Here is an 8,712-nt window from a genome sequence, read left to right on the forward strand (position 1 = left end):
TTAATGTGGATCGCTCTCCTGAACAAACTCTGGGGACCATATTTCCCAGATTGCGGCTACCTTCTATCCAATGACAGTTCCATGCAAAATATAACTTTAAGTACATATTTATTATTTTATTTAATAATAGTCAAAATAATTTAAACTGTAAGTATGCAAATTTTTACATCATTTTAAATAATTCAATTTTGATAGGCAAAATGCAAAATTTGAGTGAAATCGGTTGAATAGTTCTTGAGAAATCGAATTCTTAAAAAGTCGTGTACACCGATACCGTATATTTTCTTTTTCATATAATTTCGTGGTTTCACTCTTTCGTGGTTTCCCTCTCCATGTAACGCAAATGTAGGTTAGTTCCTTCAAAAACTCCACGATGGCAAATTTCTCCCTCTATTTCATTCAGGAGTTCCTTTGTCTTCTGAATTGGATTCAAAATTACAAGGCTACGGAATTGAACATTCGTAGTCGTAAACCCAAAATAATGGGTCAGCTGTTCAACGACGGTTATAAAATAAAATATATTTGGCTATTGCATCTATCGAACGTCGGCTTGAACTTGTATGTTACTTGTAAACTTGTCTGGACAACTCGATATATCCGTTTAAAACATATAATTACTTAATACATCTGCTATAATTATATAGGGCCGGAACAGCCTGGTTGTTAAGATGTTGGAGTTCGAATCGTGTTCGTGAGTTCGAATTCCTTTGGCTGAAGAATTTCCATGAATTGAATGGTGACTGGTGCACGTTAAATTTGTCGAGGTTACAAAGTCCTCCAAGCTCCCATAACTAATCTATACTTCTGGTGGTACAGAAATAGAGATTGATCTTTCTCTGGTTCAGGTCAAAATCAGGTCCTTGAATTAACGAATGAAGTATGAATGTGTCCACATAGTTAATCAGGCTGTGACGCGTGTGAGGCTTAAGTCGTATTCTTGACCATAGATGGCGCCACTGAAAAACAAAAAACGCACCCTCTACCTTAAAAATTCGCTAAAATTTCCCATTGCAGGTTTGTTGGTATTGGTAAGTAACACAAGTAATAACAGCAAAAAATTGTTTATACTGTTTATAAATCTTACTTATTGAAATATTAATACATACATTAGATATTAATGCACTACGAACAAAAAAACACTAAGAAAAATATTTTTTGAAATTATTCAGAAATTATTATTCAAATTCCGCAGTTATGCCCAATAAGTAAATTAATGTTGAGTGTGAAAAAAAACGAAAATTTCCTTGACTTATGGTGTCAAATTTCTTAAAAAAATCATTTATGACATTTTAAAAAGTTACGGCAAAAATTTTTATAAATTCTATTTCAGAACTACCGATTTTCTTGTCTTTTTGGAAAAATTTCTTCTAGTGGTAGCTAAGTTTACTTTTAATGAGTGATTTACTTTAAAGATGTGATTCTAATGAGTGAAATTTAACTTAAAATTATTTTTCACACCACAACATGTAATTGATTCAAAAGCATGTATGAAATACCACTTTCTTACAGCTCTCTTTGTGAGGTTTTCAAAATGTTGGAAAAATAACCAAAAATTCTTAAAGCTTTAGTTTTTAATAGTCAACTGCTCTGTAAAATATTTTTTAAAAAACATAGTAGTTGGCAGGCTGGAATTTATGTTATTGTTGCATTTAGTATAAGACTGAACGTTGAAGCCATACATAAACAGTGATGGGATGAAAATCAGCTGTATTAAAATTAATCCGTTTGATCCTTTTCACATTAACCCTTTGCACTCCGATGTCACCCCCGAAGTGCCATCAACAGCCACCACCTTTAAAATTAATAACCACATTATTTTAAGAATTTATTAAAAATCACATAAAAATATTGTATTATGTATTCTAAATGACTTGTAACTATTATGTATTGCGATTCTATTATGTATTCTAAAATGCTTATGTTCTAACAGCATTTTCGGTGTGCATTACCAACGCCTCCTGTAACTGAAAGCCTCCACACGGTAGTCCGATTAGACCATTATGAGGGTACATATGTTAACTAACGAAGCATTAAATGAAAAATCTAGTAAAAGTAAGATAGTGGTAGCAAATATATGTAATTTTTTTTTTCAATTTTTGAATATGATTGGTTTGTCTTAATTATTTGTCAACCACTACATATGTAATTTTCAAATATATATGATAAATTTCTCAACTATTACTTTTAAAATAGAATTTGGATTCATGCGCACAACTGGTTAACTTTTTAAATAGTCTGCGCAGACTACTTATAAAAAAAACCGTGGGGAGGCTTTCTGATGTAGGAGGTAATGGCATTACTCGGAGTGCAAAGGGTTAAACAGATTAAAAAAAGGAATTTTAGGGTAAACGTAGAATAATATCTAATTGTAAAATTAAATATCTATTTTCTATAGTTATCCACCAAATCATTTCTAAAAGTTTCAACTTCTTATTGTTCCGGATACACCTAAATCATTGCTCAAGTATTGCAGGTTAGAAACTTTTAATTCTTCTAAACAAATGATAACAATGAAGCAAACTGTTCTACCACGATGTTTTCGAAGAAACAAATTGTCCTGGAAATTTGATGCTTGGCGCTAACCCAACGTCACCTATAACTGAAAGCCTCCACTCGGAATTTTTTGCAGGTAGTCCGATCAGACCACCATGTAGGTAAACAAGTTTACGAAAGAAGCATTTAATAGAAAATCTAGTAAAAATGAAATAGTGCTAACAAATATATGTCTAAAAATTTGTTAATTTTTTTAATATGATTGGTTTGTATTATTTACTTGCTAATTACTACCGATTCAACTATCAAATATATATGATAAATTTCTCTGAATTACTTTTAAAATGGAATTTGGGTTCATGCGCACAACTGGTTTACTTTTTAGATAGTCTGCGCAGACTACTTATAAAATACCGTGTGGGTCTGATGTAAGAGGTGATGTCTAACCGGATAAAACAGCATTGCTCTCAAAACTTGATAGCTATTTTGCTCTCACTTTGTTCAATAATTCAATTACTACCACTTAAAAAAAATGAAGAGCAAAAATTATAAGCTAAGATAGAAATTTTTATCGTGTAGGGCCCTCCCTGGACGAGCGGTATTGCCCGCCAAACGCAGTGTAAAGCGTGGAGGTCGCAGGTTCAAATCCCGTCGTAACCCTGGATATATTCTTTGTGATGTCCTTCTCTAAATTGTTCTATCTGTCCTTCTACTTGACAAAGGTTTATAAGCCTAAATTGAGCAAACAAGCGTGCAAATGTATGTGATTTCAATAAAGCAACAATATTTATCATGCATGTGAAATAGTTATGAATATAAATCCAGTATTTACAAATATTTAATCCCGAATAAAAAGTGTTAGAGCGCAAGTTCTTTTCCGAATTCGATATCAAAATCAAAACGGGACAAAAATAATTCGTAATCGAAATTGAGTGATATAATTTCTTTTTATTTTTACTCTGTTATTACATTTATTTTAAACCTGTACATTCAACGTATACTTATATCTTTAAATACAATCAAATTTCTTCTTCATTGTATTTGAACAATCAAGCACATTTTTATTCTTCTACAGAACAAAATTATTGCATCTAAAATACCAGTGAAACCAACTCTAAATGAAATATTTTTTTTTATGGAAAAGATTCACTGTAACTTTATTCAGCTAAAATAAAATGAACAAAGTTGATTATCTAATGTAATTTGAAAGTGTTCAGAAATATGTGCAATACAAGTCAAATGAGTTACTTTAAATTTGATTTGACACGGAAAAAGGTATGGAGAGGAGATGAAAATTCTTTCATTTGAGATTATTAATGATAAAAAAAATACACACACATATATATTACAGTAAAAATAAATAATACGACAGTTATGCAAAACTTTTGGTTTGTGAAAATAACACTGGTATTATTGGATAAATACACGCACGACTCACACTAACGAAAAGCAAATATTGAACATTAAAATACGTAACTATGCAGGAACAAATTCTCCTGATATTAAACTCAATACCTGGTTTATTTAAGAAGAGTTTCGATTTATATATTTCACAACTAAATGTTTTGACTCACACAGTATCTTTTATGTAGTATGAATCACGAACGTATTACAAATGCTAGAATTATGTAATAAATTGAAAGATAACATAAATAACGATTCAATGATAAAAATATATTCCAAGTTAAATTTTTAAATCGTTTTAATTGTATCGTAGCTATGTAAAAATAACTCATAGCCCGTGTGAAATTTTGTAACTTGATGAATTAACCCTTTGGCGCAGATGGGACACCGGTGTTCCTTTATATGTTTTTTCTGTATATATATATATATATATATATATATATATATATATATATATATATATATATATATATATATATATATATATATATATATATATATATATATATATATATATATATATATATTATGCTCTTTTTCAACAAAATTTTTTTGCGATATCGGCATATATAAAGAATAATTTTTATCTTAGGATAATTATTCTTTATTCAAAAATATCGCATTAAATTATACCTATAGAAGTGTCTTGAGGGAGATTATTGGTTTTTTCCTCTTTATAGTTTTCTTTTCAATATTATTTTATTGTATTAATTTTTATTATTTTTTAAAAAAGTCTAATGGTAACAAAAAAAAATCTGTTAGATTATTGGAATTACTTTTGTACTAAATTACTTTGTATTTAAAAAAATAGTGTGATCATACATATTCAACAATTCATCAATAATTGATTTTCTAAATTAAAACAAAATCATTGAGACATAACTGTTTCTCTTCGATCTAAGTAAGTGAAAACTTTAAAAATTATTGTTTGAAAGTGAGCCTTGTTTGGAAGATTTTACCCTTTTGCACATTAAAAGTCACCGGTGTTTCATGCTGTGTTTAATAACCATAAATTATTAAAATGCTAAATGTAATATTTTTCAAGTATTCTGACCTAATTTAATATAAAAAAATGAAATAAAAGTTTGAAAAATATGTTTAATAAAAATCCTTTTCCAACAGGTTAATGTGTTGCGCATTAAAAATTTGAATTGCTTGTTATCTTTTGTGTAATTGATTCATTGCCATAGAAATTTACAGTTATTTTAGCATTTTCTATACCACAAATGTTTGTACATCCCGTACACATTTTGAAGAGTTTTAAGAGAGAAATGTAACTGTATCGCTGATGAATTAAGGTTGCATCAATTTTTGTTCATTTTCTATTAAAAAAGTATTTGTGTGTTTTTTAGAAACAAATAGTACAATAAAATTAATATTTATTTACAAAAATAAATAAATTACTCTGAAAAATATACATAACCAATTATTTTTTATTCCTAATTTTTAAAGCGAATTTTATGACATATTATAGATTGAAATTAAAATTCAGAAGAGCTTTGGCTTTTTTAATTTAAATTCGTTGAAAAACGAGAAACTCATATTTAACAATTTAGATTTTAGCACTTAAGAGCTACGTAAAATACTTCAGGTATTTCATAATTGTATACGTAGAAAATTAATTTATCTTTTTTTTTACGCTAATACTTATATAAAAAATAGTCATGAATAGTCTTATCACTACTATATCTTTATAGTGTGGTGATAAGATATGGATGTTTTACGAAAAAATTATATTGATTCATGGAACTTCTAAAATGACGTTTTGAGCAAGAAGTCTTATAATTTGTATACCCTTTTATCAATTTTTGAGTAAGAAGCCTTATAATTTGTATACTCTTTTTACCAATTTTTGAAGAAGTCTTATAATTTGTATACCCTTATATCAATTTTTGCGTTAGAAGTCATGTAATTTGTATACTCTTTTACTAATTTTTGAAAAAGAAGTCTTATAATTTGTATACCCTTTTATAAATTATTGAGTAAGAAGCCTTATAATTTGTATACTCTTTTATCAATTTTTGAGTAAGAAGTTTCATAATTTGTATACGCTTTTACCAATTTCATAGAAAATTGGTAAAAAAATAAAATAAAATTTATAACATTTTCCAAAAGCTGTTATGCGGAAAACTGTAACATTCACATAATTTTCATATTACTCATTATTACTGTAACATATAAATAAAACAAAACATTGAAATTCTATTTCAACTGTTGGACTTATGAAATAACAATAATTTACAATGGATATAGTATCTATGAATTAGACACTCCAGGCAGTTTCATCTTTACCTAGGAATATGAATTAAATCTTCATTTACATAACATATCAATTAAAAAGTGGAAGACTTATAAAAGGCTTATATATCAAGATATGTGATTAACGAATTGAATATTGAGACACATAAATTTCCTGAAACATTTAAATCTGAATGCAAGTTGTATTTATTAAGTTTTGATTTCTAACAACCAAAAATCTCCTAACAACAATCTAGTGATCTACACACTTAAACATACGCTTTTTCACATAACAGCACATGCATATGTTAACACGCAAAAATGATTGTTTTAATTAAATGCATTGTTAGTATTAAGCCTTAAAAAACAACAGCCTGCGTAACCTGATATTTGTTTTTTTTCTTTCAGAAAACCCACTTTTCGGTGCTACTTGTTTAGGGAGAAAATATAAAAGTATCTAATATAATATCTTTTAAGGTTGTTCTCCAAAACCCTTTTGCATTGGAAAGAAAATCACAACCATGCTTGATGGTTTTAAACCATCACTTCACATAATTTTAGTAACCCGATCAGACCACTAAAATGGTGACAAGAAAGAGTACCCAACATATATAGGAGGTTTAATGTTTTTTTTATAACCGTAGTTAAACAGCCCACCTAATTTTGGGTTTACGCTTACTAATGTTCCACTACTTAGCCTTATAATTTCGAGCCCAATGCAGAAGACGAGGGAACTCCTAGATCAAGTATTGGGAGAAATCTGCCTTCTCGAAGGACTTTTTGATGGAACTAACCCGCATTTGAGTTACATGGAGAGGAAAACCATGAAAACATCCCACGGTTAGTATGACAGCAAGGGGACTGTAACCCATGATCCGTTTACCATTGAGGATATTTTACGTCGGCACTGTGGTCTGTGCGAGCTGGGTGCGGAATTAGAATTGACCAGCCATCATCAGTGATATATATATATATATATATATATATATATATATATATATATATATATATATATATATATATATATATATATATATATATATATATATATATATATATATATATATATATATATATATATATATATATATATATATATATATATATATATATATATATATATATAGTTGGTCGAAATGAAGGAAGCACTTTATGCTAACTCGAAAGCAAGGTTTCTTTTAGGAATAAAGGTTTTGGAAGATTTTATATTGCAAATCTGTTAGCTCAATTTGAAAGGTCATGCTTGAAGCTTTTGGAAATTATGAATTTTTTATTCATGGACAACTTAGTTAAAAATCATAAAATTTAATGAAGAATTCTTAATTTTAACGTATGTTATGTATGTTAAACAAAGTTGTGGAAGTTACTTTTTAAAAACTATCAAATTAGATCAAAAGTAAATTTCAAAAATCTGCGACTTTTCATTATATTCACATTTTACGTCCTTTCGTAGACCAAGCGGTCTATAGATCGAAAGAATTTAACAGTTTCGTATAACCGTTATAAGCGAACAACAGTCATAATGCCATATTATTCATCAAAAAACATTTAATTCTTTTGACAAAAGGAATGAAATCGAAGAACAACCTTAAAAAGAACAACCTTAAACAATGATAGTCTGCAAGATGGCGGATGTATCCTTTGGGATGTACCTCTTAGCATTTTATTCGAAATAGATAAACTGATCGTGTCTACTAACAAACAATTTTTAAAACTTAGCACTATTCTTAAAATAAAAAAAACTTTCTGGCCCATAAACGCGTCTGAGTGCTAATGGCGTTTACTAAGCAATTGTTTTGCAAAAACATTTAAGTTATAATTACACTAGGGAACAAATTTCTAAGATTCGTTCAAAAATTTCCTGCAGCAGAAAAACAAACAAAACAATTTGTTCCCTACTGCTACAATATATAAAGTTTCAAAAGCGAAATTCGAAAATGATTCATCGATTAAAATTTATCATTTCAAAACTAATATCATGGTTAGATGGAAAAATTATTCTTCATGATCGTACATACTTGTGAAATTCTTTGCAAAATTTTGTTCCCATAGTCAAGAATTTTTTTTTATTTTTAGGAGGAACAGATCAAGATTTTTTTGACATAACATAAGAAGTATTATTTCTTTCCTTTATGAAAAATATTAATGCTAATATTTTTTTAAGCATTTGGAAGGACCTTAATTTATTGCATAAAATTTTATTTTTTAAATTGAAAGGTGCAATTAAATGTGTATAGCTTTAATAATTCAATGACAAGTAATGAACCACACTTTGTGCATTTTTGGCTAGGTTAAAAACAATTTAGGCTTAATTTTTATTTATTTATTTTTATAAAAAAAGTAAACATTTGTAACTGGGTAAATCGAAACATAATCTTAAGTAAGACATTTTGCATTAAATAATACAGCAATAAAGTCTGTTTGTAATTCGTAGGTATTTGTATTCGAAGTCATTAAATTTTAAAAGTTATGATGATGTATTTTAAATAAATGATTTTGCTTTTAAAATTTCCAATATGTACTTATAAGTAATTGATAATTGCTCTTGTAAGTAATTAAATAAAAAGATAATACGGG

Source organism: Parasteatoda tepidariorum, chromosome 4 (genome assembly GCF_982258835.1).
Source record: "Parasteatoda tepidariorum strain Cologne lab strain chromosome 4, Ptep-v5.0, whole genome shotgun sequence".
Taxonomy (NCBI): Eukaryota; Metazoa; Arthropoda; class Arachnida; order Araneae; family Theridiidae; genus Parasteatoda; species Parasteatoda tepidariorum.